Below are 14,421 nucleotides of genomic sequence, written 5' to 3' on the forward strand. Positions count from 1 at the left end.
GATCCCTACTTAATACCCATGGTTTTGGTACTCATACTAAACTTCTTTACCTTTTGGTGTAGATTGAGTACTAGTGACCTTCGCTTACGTGACAATCATGCTGAGTTGCTTTTTTAGATAGGGTGAGCTCTCAGAGTCGAATTTTCCCCTTTTTCCTTCAATTATCTATTTGTAGTCTTTCACTATTCGAGACAAATTTGTATTTGACTATTTTAGTGCTTATGTTCCTTTTTTTAGTAGCTCTTGTACTGACACTACTAGTTCGTGGGATGGTTATTGATGTTTTATCTATCTTTTAGGTGTCATCATGATCCGTTTATCGGATCGTGACATCAGCCTACAAACCTGTCGATTAAGGATTTCCACAAAAACCTCTTCGTAAGTGAGACTATTTTTCACGCCCACACTTTCTAAGGAAACTAAAGATATGGGATCACAAATGGACATCTTTAACGAGGAATCATAAAGGACTGGATGTACCACTGCTAAGTCCACCATTAAATCTAACTCGTAGGTCATCTTGCTAAAATAACCTATAACCACATAAAACCAATAAAATGGGGACTGAACTTTCCTTGCTTACTAAACCGCTTCACCTATTTCATAGGTCAAAGTTTCAAGTAGATAAAATCACTAATGGTAAACTCATGTTACCTCCTCCTCACATTTGTCTAAGACGTCTGATGAATCTACGCTATTCTTAACCTTTCTCTAATCATCTGAAATTTCTCCATAGTCTCTTAGACTATCCCATCCCTATCAATGTATCGTCACAAACTTCAAACCAACCAATAGGATATCTACACCTCCTACCATAAAGTGTCTCAAACGATGCAATCTAAATAGTAGAATGATAGTTGTTTTTAAACGTAAACTCGATAAAAGGTAGATGATCATCCCAACTAACCTTAAAATCAATCATACATGCTCTCAATATGTCCTCTAAGGTATGATAGTCCTCTTTTTCAGACCTTCAGTTTGTAGATAAAGGATGTGCTAAAATGAACTTTGGTACTAAGACCCTTCTTGAAATCCTTCCAAAATTAAGCGGAATTAAGTACCTCTATCTAAAATGATAGCCAAGGGTACTCCATGCAAGATCACCAACTCTTTCAGGTAGAGTTCAACATAGCCCTAGACTGAATAAAAAGTGTTAACTAGCAAGAAATGGTCTGACTTATTCATGTTGTCCATATTATCCCAAATATAATAATGTTGTTGAAGATTATAAGGCAACCCTATGATAAAGTACGTGTTCATTAGCTCCAATTTCCAAGTAGGATTACTGATGTACTAAAGCATGCCACTAGGTCTTTTGTCCTCAGCCTTAACTAGCTAGAAATTTGGGAACTTAGCAACAAATTTTGTGAAATCCTTATTCATACCATTCCACTAATAGACTGCCCGCACATCACAGTAAATCTTAGTGGTTGTTGGATGAATAGAATAACAAAAACCATGAGTCTTCACTAGTATCCGCTATCTTAGTTCATCTACATCCAAAACACAAAGTCAGACCTGATAGCGAAGAACACCATCTCCCCCTTGGGAGAAAACCTTCTGACTTTGGACCACTGCTTTCAACTTAAGAAAAATAAAATATCTATCTTTCTTTACCTTAACCTCATCTACCAAAGAGGATTCCAAACCATTCGGGACAAAAATATTACCTTTGGTTGATTCAACCAATCGAAACCTTGAGAGCTAGTTCTTTCTTCTCATCCTCTACATGAGAAAACTCCCTATAGATAATCTTCTAGGAGCATCGGCCACCATATTACCCTTACCCAGATGGTGCAAAATACCCATATCATAATATTTTAGTAATTCTAGCCATCTTCTTTGATGGAGATTCAAATCTTTCTAATTGTACACATACTGAAGACTTTTGTTATTGATGAACACATCGACATGAACCCATAGAGGTAATGTCTCCAAATCAGTAAGGAATAAAAAACTGCTACTAACTCTTGATCATGAGTAGGGTAATTCTTCTCATGAAGATTGAGCTGTCTTGAGGCATATGCCATAACCTTGCCCCACTACATCAACACACAACCAAGTACAATCATGGAAGCATTACAATAAACAACAAAACCATCTGAGGTCGTCGGTAGAGTTAAAATTGGAGTGGTTGTAATCCAGTCTTCAACTCCTAACAATTTTTCTCGCAAGAATTGGAACACTGAAATTTGACTTTTTTCTAGGTCAACCTAGAGATGGGATAAGAAATATAGGAAAATTCCTTGACAAACCATCTGTAGTAGTCGACTAAACCTAAAAAACTCCTGATAACTACTGGAGAGATGGGTCTAGGCTAGTTTCTTACTACTCTGGTCTTTTGAGGATCAACCTGAATTCCTTATCAAAAAATAATATTATTAAGGAATGTTAGTGAGTTAATCAAGAATTCACATTTGTTGTGCTTGGGAATAGTTTGTGAACCTTGACTGTCTGTAAGACAATCCTCAAATAAATTGTATGTTCATCCTCAATTCGAGAATATACGAGGATGTCATCTATGAAGATTATAACAAACATGTCCAAGTAATGTTGTACACCCTGTTCATTAGGTCCATAAAAGCTATAGGAGCATTCGTTATCCAAAAGACATAACAAAAAGTTTAAAGTAACCATCCTGAGTTCTGAAGGTTGTCTTTATAATGTCCCATTCTCTGACTCTAAGCTAATGATTGCTTGATCTGAAGTCTATCATAGAGAAGAAACTTGCACCCTGAATTTCATTGAACAAGTAATCGATCCTAGAGATGAGATGATTATTTTATATTGTGAGCTTATTCAACTAATGGTATTCGATGAACATTCTAAGAAAACCATCCTTATTGCACACAAAAAGAATTGGAGTACCCCATGGAGAGACATTACGCCTGATAAAACCCTTGTCTAGGAGGTACTTTAATTGATCCTTCAACTCTGTAAGCTCGGTTAGAGACATTCTATAGGGTGGAATTGAAGTAGGTTTGGTATCTAAAAGAAGATCTATTTCGAAGTCAATTTCCCATTATGGAGGAACTCTGATTAGGTCTTCTGGAAATATTTTAGGGAATTTTTTTACTAGTTTAATGGACCTAAGAGTTGGGGTTTTAGATTTTGAATCCTTATAACAAATAAGATAATAGATACACCTTTTGAAGAGCAACTTTCTAGATTTAAGGTAAGAGATGAACCATCCCACATGCGCTGAGGTACTACCCTTCAACTCTATAACTGGTTTATTTGGAAGTTTGAAGTGGGCTAATCTTTTCATACAATCAATTAAGGCATAGGAAGACTGTAATGAAATCCATACCAAGAATGACATTGAAATCTGCCATGTCTAACTCGACGAGATCAATTGAGGTGACTTTTTAGGAAACTTTAACTAGGCAATTTCTTATACCGATTTAGTTATGACTGAGTCACCAATGGAGTAAAGACTGTGAATGGTTTTGATAGAATTTTTGGATAAACATCAAAGTGTACAGCAATATAGGAAGTTACGAAAGAAAGTGTAGCTCTAAGACCTAATAATGTATAAACATAAATTAAGAAAACCTATAACATACCCGTGACTACATTGAAGAACCCTGCTGATCCTGTCGAGTTTGGGCATAAAACCTGTTTTGATAGTGTCCGCCAATTGCCTAAGATAAGGTACCCTCCTAAGTTGAGGGACCTGCTGAAACTGTTCAAGAGTTAGACTAACTTTGCTAACGGGCATCCTTACCCATCTGGGAAGCCACTGGACATTTCCTACGCCTGTTTCCTGGATTGTCACACCCAAAACAACCATTACTATCAGCCATACACTTACCTTTCTAGTTCCTAATACAGTTTTTCCATACCGAATTGGTACGAGCACTGCAAAACTACCCTAGGACTTAGAGCCTATTGCCTTATCTCTAGTACACACACTACCCTGGGACTTAGATCCTGGTACCTTATCTTTATGATCTTTCCTAAACTTGAGCATTGGGGTGCGAGCAGAATGTCAGGATGGATTTGAAGATTTCTAGTAGAACTGAGAACACTTTCCACCATCTACCCTTTGCTTAGAGAAGTGGAATCTACCAATTCTGGCCCTCTTACTCTCTCTTTCTTTCTCCTTAACCTTTCCCTCATCTATCTGCTGAGGCTTAACCATCAGTCTAAATATGTCCAACTCTTTCACCAACATAGCAGTCCTACACTCTTTAAATACATCCTCAAGAATACCAAACACAAACTTGCTCGTGTGGGCCCTAGAATCAGCAACCAGGTTAGAGCATACCTTTCCAACTACATAAATTTAAGGGAATACTCTTTCACACTCATGCTACCCTACTTCAAATTTATGAGTTCCTACACCTTGTCCTCTCTTTGCTTAAGTGCGAAGAACCTATCCAAAAGTACAACCACAAACTCATCCCATTCTATTGGTTCTGTATTTGGACCCTTATCTGCTTTCCACTTTTTGTACCAGGTCTGAGCTACTCGTTACAGTTGATAGGCAGTCAGGTCAGCACTCTCAGTTTGATAACATCGATAATCTCTATAAATTTTTGAAACTGTCCACAAACTCTATGGATTCTCCTCAAACTTTGATCCAAAGAACACCAGGGATTCATCCAAGTAAAGTCTTGGACTCTTATCATTACCACATTCACTTTTGGGCTGGCTAGTGCCACGATAGGTTGGTTATTTAGGTGGCCATGAATTGGGCTAAGGCTGTAAAGGCAGCTCTGAATTCAGCAAGCAGACTTGTTCAATGAGAGGTTTTTCTAGAGCTTGTGGGGCTTGCTGATTCTCTACATTACTCTCATTTCCAGTCCTAGTTCTATGTTACGGCCCAAATATAAGGGTCATGATGGCACTTATTGCGGCTAAGCCTTGACAAGTAAGCCAATCACTCAAACTGGTACGAAATAATAAAATAACACTAAAATCCATAGGCAAGACTTCTAGAACAAAGTCAAACTATACATATACATTAATAACAGAATGTAGGATCCATCTACATACAAATCAAAGTTGAAAATACATCTGATAAACCAAAAAGGGGAACACAAATCTAGATCCAAATACAAATAATACATAAGCTAGATAGGATAGGGTAGGAGGTCGACTATAGAAGCATAGAGCAGCCACTACCTCGAATGTATCAAATCACCGCCCGAACTCATTTCCCGCACGACGCACTTGTATTTAGATCTGCACCAAAAGGTATAGTATGGAGGAGTACAGTCCATTTTTACTCTGCAGGTATCATAGGCCGACTAAGCAAAGTAGAAAATAAGGTATATAAATACATACTATGAGCACATCTCCTACAGATAGAAAATATCCCAAATGGCAGCTCACAACATCTCCTCTATCAGTACTAAGTATATCACATAACCTAGATACAAATAATAAATGAATTATCAAATAGATATACGTCAAGTCAAACACAAAAGCACAACACTGAAGATGCACAATGTATGATATGATATGCCTGAGGTTATTGCATAACCTTCGTATACACGTAACGAGTATTGTTCTCAAGTTAATACCCATGGGGGTTTGCAACCATATACAATCTCAATAACTAATACAAATCTTAATATTGAGATCTCCTCTTCGGTTCGTGAACTATGGCATATGGTTTTTAAAGGTGTCATATTTCTGTTAGAAAAACTAGTATTTCCATAGTGGTACCAATGCTTCATGAATATATGTATGATATAAAATGTAGTACTCACAACCAAACCAAAATGAGAATCTAAAATCCAACTGATATACACGTACATGAGCCAAAAATCAACTCAATAGGACAATCATCCATGATCCAATATAAGACATGTACCATTAGCATGAAATATGCAAGTAATATATAATTGATACCACATAAACCCTAACTTAGGCATTTCTACAAGGAAGAAACCACTGAATGTATACACAAAGCCAACAATATCCTATAAGACCACTACATAAGCCATACATAACAATTATAGTCTAAAACCACGAATAACAAAATGTACGCCCCCACATAGGCATACAATAGTAATAACACTATTTCTATGAACCATCCGCATACCCATAGAATTCTTTTATATAATATTAACTACCAAACCCTGTCTGGAGAAAGTTAAGCCATAACTTACCTTGAATGAAGAAATTCTAAGCCTAAAACCCTTTATGTGGAGCTTTTTATCTCTAGAACGGCCTCAAAATCAGCTTAAACATACAAATATAGAATCTATACATTAAAAGAAATCTGACGATACCCATATTTCCTATTTTTGAGTCGAGGTCAAAATGGACCCCCAAAATAGTTTTTCTAAACATAAAGGTAAAATTCAATTTTTATTTATAGAAACTTTACATGTGATTAAAGGAAGCCATAAAAGAAAACCCAAGTGATAATGGGTAGAAATTTGGGTTCATGCCAAAATTTCAAATTTCACTTTTAAGATGACGAAATTACAAGTTTTAGATGGCAAGAATAGGAGAAAAATAGTTGAACTAGTGATTTGGAGCTTACCCAAGCTTGAAAATGGAAGAATTCGCCGAAAAACCACTTAACCCAAAGATCAAAACCGTAAAAATAGGAGAGAAGGGAGAGAAGAGCTTTTCATACTTTGACAGGCTTGACCGCTTAAGCTGCTACTTGACCGCTTAAGTGGTCATCGCTAAAGCAGCCAAGTACCACTTTAGCAATACTTACGAGCTGTCCGGTCACAGCTTTAGCAGACAAGAGGCTGCTTTAGCAGAACGCAGCTGGTGAGCCGGGTCACTAAAGCAACCGGCTAGCCTCTTTAGAAGTTCCACTAGTTGGGTGGTGCACTAGCCGAGACTTGGAAAATAATTTTCCACCAACCCCTTGGGATTCATCCAAAATCCCAAGAACACAAATAAACTATGCTACCCTATAAATTCAATGCTTCTAAATCAATGGTGACATTAGGTTTTGAAAAGAAGTTGTTTTCACAAAATTAATCCCCTAGACCCAATTTCACAATCTTCCAAGCCGAGGATCAAAATGAGACATATAAAACATAAAATTACACCAACAACGATACGAACCCAAAATTGACATTTCAATTCTGCTGGCATAGTCTGTTTTTCCATCCAACGGATAGGTAACTATGCTTCCCTACCCAAAATGTACAAACTCAAACAAATTGCATCAGTAACTATGCTACCCTACCCATACCCCAGAAATATCACGTAGAAACCATGGGGAGGGGTAAAATTCTCAAATCACATAAAAATGAAAAATTCACAGTATCAAACCCTTACTACCTATGGGAACCTGTAAAATCTTTACCTCGAGGAGTGTCACTATTGAACTCACCCTAATGGTACACCCTCTTGGCACTTCACTAAGAAGCTCAAAAATAGACTCGATCATCTTTACATGATCCACTATACTTTAAAATAATGCCCCTGACACTACCATTTAGGAAATAGCCAACTGAAGTGAAACATCTAACCTCTCATGAACTTTTGAATCTTCTAAGACATGGTGGCATTACTGGCAATAGAATACATAAATAAAAATGTGTCCCATACTTTGCAATAGTCATGGATCCATACTCCAAGTGATCAAACTCATCTCTCATCTAATCTCTCAAACTATATAGCACAAACATATCCAATAAGGCCTCAACCAACTAATCCCAAGTCATCTCTGGAAAACCCATAAGTATAAAACTAACAAGTGGCCTCCACAAATTTATGGTTATATCTCTCAACTAGTGGATAGTGTAAGCAACTCGATGAAAGTTGAGTGATCCAAGGTTATGCGATTTCTCTCAATAATCAATAAAGACCTCATTGGCAACCTCGCCCACAGCACCACTAAACTTGTGTGGACCCAAGTGAGTGAATCTTTCAAAACTCTTTTGATCCTCATAAGACATAATTGTACCCATAACAGTAGGAGGCATAGATAACTATTGGATGAGATCCCACCTGAAGGGGTACCATCAATTAAGGATAAACTCTTGATCTCAGAATTCTATACTCCGATACTGGCAAAGAAGGTGGAACAATACTCAGAGTCTATGGAGTACTATAAGCATACATTAGTACCACGGGAGGAACCACATTTAAAGTTGGATGAACACCAGAGGCAGACTATGGCACAAATAGAGATACATCACTCAGAATTAGAGGTACACCAAGTACACTCCAAGGAACACCCTCCAAATGAGTCAGCAAATGAACCAATAACACCTCCAAGATTAAGGTAAAAGAACTCTTGGAACCTAAGTAGGTCCCATATCTCTAGCATGCACAACTTGAGGCTTAGATAAAATATGAAAACAATACCAAAATCCCAAGGCAAGACTTTTAGAACAAAGTTGAACCATACATATGCAATAACAGCAAAAGTCTGAATGTCCCCACATAGGCACACAACAGTAATAACACTATTTCCATGATCCATTCTTATAGCCATAGAATTTTTTTATATAATATTAACTACCCAACCCTATTTGAAGAAAGTTAAGCCATAACTTACCTCGAATGAAGAAATTCTAAGCCTAAAACCCTTGATGTGGAGCTTTTTTTCTCTAGAATGGCCTCAAAATCATCTTAAACATACAAATATAGAATATATACATTAAAAGAAATCCAACAATACCCATATTGCCTATTTTTTAGTTGGGGTCAAAATAGACCCCCAAAATAGGTTTTCTAAACATAAAGGTAAAATTGGATTTTTTATTTATAGAAACTTTACACGTGATTAAAGGAAGCCATAAAAGAAAACCCAAGTGAAAATGGGTAGAAATTTGGGTTTATGCCAAAATTTCAAATTTCACTTTTAAGATGACGAAATTACAAGTTTTAGATGTCAAGAATAGGAGAAAAATAGTTGAACTAGTGATTTGGAGCTTACCCAAGCTTGAAAATGGAAGAATTCACCCAAAAAACATGTAACCCAAAGATCAAAACATTAAAAATGGGAGAGAAGGGAGAAAAGATCTTTTCATACTTTGACAGGCTTGATCGCTTTAGCTACTACTTGATCACTTAAGTGGTCATCGCTAAAGAAGTCAAGTACCACTTTAGCAGTACTTGTGAGCTGTTTGGTCTGCTTTAGTAGACAAGAGGCTACTTTAGCAGAACGCAGCTGGTGAGCCGGGTCACTAAAGCAACCGGCTAGCTGCTTTAGAAGTTCCACTAGTTGGGTGTTGCACTAACTGAGACTTGTAAAACAATTTTCCACCAAACCCTTGGGATTTATCCAAAATTCCGAGAACAGAAATAAACTATGCTACCCTATAAATTCAATGCTTCTAAATCAATGGTGACATTAGAATTTGAAAAGAAGTTGTTTTGACAAAATTATTCCCCGAGACCCAATTTTACAATATTCCAAGCTGAGGATCAAAATGAGACATATAAGATATAAAATTACACCAACTATGATACGAACCCGAAATCAATGTTTTAATTCTACTGGCATAGTCTGTTTTTCCATCCAATGCATGGAACAATTAATGTTGACCATAGTCAATAATAAAGCCCTTTTAACGTCCAGAAATTAAAAACTTAAACAAATTGCATCATAATGCATCGGTAACTATGCAAACCCAATCCACACCCCATAAATATCATGTAGAAACCATGGGGAGGGGTAAAATTATCAAATCACATAAAAATGAAAAATTCACAGTGTCAAACCCTTACGACCTATGGGAACCTTTAAAATCTTTACATCGAGGAGTGTGACTATTGAACTCACCCTAATGGCGCACCCTCTAGGCACTTCACTAAGAAGCTCAAAAATAGACTCGATCATCTTTACATGATCCACTATACTTTAAAACAATGCCCCTGACACTACCATTTCGAAAATAGCCCAATGAAGTGAAACATCTAATCCTCTCATGATCTTTTGAATCTTCTAAACTCGGTGGCAATACTAGCAATAGAATACATGAATAAAAATGTGTCCCACACTTTGCAATAGTCATGGATCCCTACTCGAAGTGATCAAACTCATCTCTCATCTAATATCTCAAACTATATAGCAGAATCATATCAAACAAAGCCTCAATAAACTAATCCTAAGTCATCTCTGGCAAACCCAGAGGTATGAAACTAACAAGTGGCATCCATAAATTTATGGGTATATCTATCAACTAGTGGATAGTGTAAGCAACTCCATGCAAGTCAAGTGATCCAAGGTTATGCGATTTCTCTCAATAATCAATATAGAACTCATTGGCAACCTTGCCTACAGCACCACTAAACTTGTGTGGACCCAAGTGAGTGAATCTTTCAAAACTCTTTTGATCCTCATAAGACATAATTGTACCCATAACAGTAGGAGGAACAGAGAAACTATTGGATGAGATCCCACCTGAAGGGGTAACATCAATTAAGGATAAACGCTTGATCTCAAAATTCTATACTCCGATACTGGCATAGAAGGTGAAACAACACTCAGAGTCTATGGAGTACTATAAGCATATATTAGTACCACGGGAGGAACCACATTTAGAGTTGTATGAACACCATAGACAGGCTATAGTAAAGATAGAGATACAACACTCAGAATTAGAGGTACACTAAGTACACTCAAAGGAACACCCTCCAAATGAGTCAGTAAATGAAACAATAACCCCTCCAAGATTAAGGTAAAAGAACTCTGTGGAACCTAAGTAGGTACCATATCTCTAGCATACTCAACCTAAGGCTAAGGAGAGATCCCTTAGTACTATCTCTGGAATGGGAAGATCCTTATGCCCACCCTCTAACTCAGGCCCATTCAGAACCCATAATTCATTCTTTAGTTTGGGATCTCTCCTCAAATAATGGCTCAGCATCCCTAGCCTTATAGGATCTAGTCCTTACCATCTATGTAGAAAAAGAGTGAAACATGATTTAGAACATAAAGTATAAAGATCCATATGACAAGAAACAGAATAAGAAAGTTTCCTTAAGATATCTTATATCCTCTCGAAGATAGACATGGACATCTACATATTGATTTGGGAGACTCTACCAGACACCCTATTCTTACACTAATGAGACTAATGAACCTGACGGCTCTGATACTAATTTATCACAGCCTAAGAACTAAAGGTTATGATGACACTTATCGTTGCTAGACATACCAAGTAAGACAATTACCCAAACTTAGATAAAATATGAAAACAATACCAAAATCCCAAGGCAAGACTTTTAGAACAAAGTTGAACCATACATATGCAATAACAGCAAAAGTCTGAATGTCCCACATAGGCACTCAACAGTAATAACACTATTTCCATAATCCATTCTCATACCCATAGAATGTTTTTATATAATATTAACTACCCAACACTGTCTGAAGAAAGTTAAGCCATAACTTACCACGAATGAAGAAATTCTAAGCCTAAAACCCTTCATATGGAGCTTTTTCTCTCTAGAATGGCCTCAAAATTAGCTTAAACATACAAATATAGAATCTATACATTAAAATAAATCCAACAATACCCATATTTCCTATTTTTTAGTTGGGGTCAAAATGAACCCCCAAAATAGGTTTTCAAAACATAAAGGTAAAATCAAATTTTTTATTTATAGAAACTTTACCCGTGATTAAAGAAAGCTATAGAAGTAAACCCAAGTTACTTCTAAGATGATGAAATTACAAGTTTTATATGGAAAGAATAGGAGCAAAATAGTTGAACTAGTGATTTGGAGCTTACCCAAGCTTGAAAATGGAAGAATTCACCCAAAAACAACATAACTAGAATATCAAAACCTTAAAAATAGGAGAAAATGGAGGAAAGAGCTTTTTATACTTTGACAGGCTTGACTGCTTTAGCTATTACTTGACCGCTTAAGTGGTTATCGCTAAAGCAGTCAAGTGCCACTTTAGCAGTACTCGCGAGCTATCTGGTCCGCTTTAGCATTCAAGAAGCTGCTTTAGCAGAACCCAGCTTGTGAGCCGGGTCACTAAAGAAACCGGCTAGCCTCTTTAGAAGTTGCACTAGTTGGGTGGTGCACTAGCTGAGACTTGGAAAATAATTTTCCACCAACCCCTTGGGTTTCATCCAAAATCCCGCGAACACAAATAAACTATGCTACCCTATAAATTCAATGCTTCTAAATCAATGGTGACATTAGATTTTGAAAAGAGGTTGTTTTCACAAAATTAATCCCTAAGACCCAATTTCACAATCTTCCAAGCAGAGGATCAAAATGATACGTACAATCCATAAAATCACATCAACTACGATACAAACCCAAAATCGATGTATTAAATCTGTTGGCATAGTCTGTTTTGCCATACAACGCATGGGACAATTAATGTTGACCAAATTCAATAATAAAGCCCTTTTAACCTCCAAAAACTACAAACTCACACACATTGCATCATAATGCATCGGTAACTATGCTAACCCTACCCATACCCCAGAAATATCACGTAGAAACCATGGGGAGGGGTAAAATTATCAAATTATCTAAAAATGAAAAATTCACAGTATCAAACCCTTACAATAGCCACCACTAAAAATCTAGTTTATCCTTAAACTAATTGCAAGGAAAATACCTAAATCAGCAAAAAGTTGGGTATAACTACCAGGCATATCAAACTCGACCTCTCAAATAGCCTCATCTATAGGTCGACGTCTTCACTAGACCTTAACTATTGAAATATCTCTATAACGCTACCGTCTAACATCCCTAGCTAGGATAGAGACTTGCTTCTCAACAAAGGACAATCTTTCATTTAACTATACTAAATCCCAACAAATGACATGAGACTCATTCAAAATATAGCATCGTAGCATTAATACATGAAAAACTAGATGAATAGTTGATAAATTTTTGTACAATGCTAAATCAAAAGCTATATCCCTAATAGTCTAAAGAATATCAAATGGTCTAATATACATGGGGCTAAGCTTGCCCCTCTTCTAAAAATGTGTCACGCCCTTAATGGGTGACTCATGAAGGAAGACTCGATCATCAACACAAAATCTCAAATCATGAAGTGTACGATCCGCATAGCACTTCTACCTACTGTGAGCCACTTGAACTCTATCCTGAATGATCCAAACTCTATCCAAAGAATTGCAAGTCAAATTCGCACCTCGAGATCTAATCTCAAAAACATTAAGCTAACCAATTAGAGAGAAATAATGCCTACCATACAAAACCTTGAAGGGAGCTATAAAGCCTCGAAGGGAGCTATCTCAATACTAAAATGGTAGTTATTATTATATGTAAACTCCAATAAAACTAGATGATGCTCCTACTGACCTCCGAAGTACATAACATAAGCACAGTTCATATCCTTCAAATCCTGAATATCTTGCTCTAACTTACCATCAATCTGGGGTAAAAGATGTGCTAAGATCAACTTGGGTACCTAACTCCTTCTAACATGCCTTCCAAGAGTGAGATATGAAAACAAAACCTCTCTACGAGATAATAAACACCAAAAAAACCATGTAGATAAACTACCTTATGAATATAGATACATGGCCAAACAATCAGCACTAAAGAAACCTAAATAGGAATAAAATGACCAAATTTGGTCAATCGGTCCATAATAACCCAAAGACAGTTAGAACCACAAAAAGAATGAAGCATCCCAGTCTCTAAGTCTATAGTGATCCTTTTTTATTTCTCCTCGAGAATGGGTAACGTTTGAAGCAAAACACAAAGCCTCAAATGTTTGATCTTCACCTACTGGCAATGTAGACAACAAGCTATAAAATTTGCTATATACTTCCTCATACCACCACACCAATAGTTCTATCTCAAATCATGATACATTACGGTCACTCCTAGATAAATAGAATACCTAGAATAATGGGCCTCCTCTAGTATTAGTCTTACCTAATCACCCACTCTTGGCACATAGATTCTGTCTCTAATCCTTAAAACACCATCGAAATCAAGTGAGTCTTTCTTAGCTTCAACACTCAATACCTTATCTCAAATCACACTAAACCCAACATCATCAAACTTATGAACCCAAATATATTCCATTAAAGAAGATCAAGCCTCCACAAATGCAAAAATACACCTAGGTGTCAAAATATCAGGCTAACCGTCTGGTTTGCCAAAGATTAAACCTCTAAGAAAAAAGGCATATCCTATGTCAAAAGATGCACCAAGCTACCCAGACTAGTTAATTTTTAGCTCAAGGCATCCGTAAGTGCATTAGCCTTGCCTGGATGATAGAGAATAGTAAGGTCATAATCTTCAAGCAACTTAAGCCAATGATTTTGCCTCGTATTAAGATCTTATTGGGTAAAGAAATATTGAAGGCTATGTGATTCAAGAAGATCTCTCAACGGACTCCATACAAGTTGTGACTCCATAATTTCAAAGTAAATACAACCGCACATAACTCTAAATCGTGGGTGGGGTAATTCTTCTAATTGGGATTCAACGGATGCAAAGCATATGCAATTACCATTCCTACCTATGTCAACATTG

The sequence above is a fragment of the Capsicum annuum genome, chromosome 10 (genome assembly GCF_002878395.1).
Source record: "Capsicum annuum cultivar UCD-10X-F1 chromosome 10, UCD10Xv1.1, whole genome shotgun sequence".
NCBI classification, from domain to species: Eukaryota; Viridiplantae; Streptophyta; class Magnoliopsida; order Solanales; family Solanaceae; genus Capsicum; species Capsicum annuum.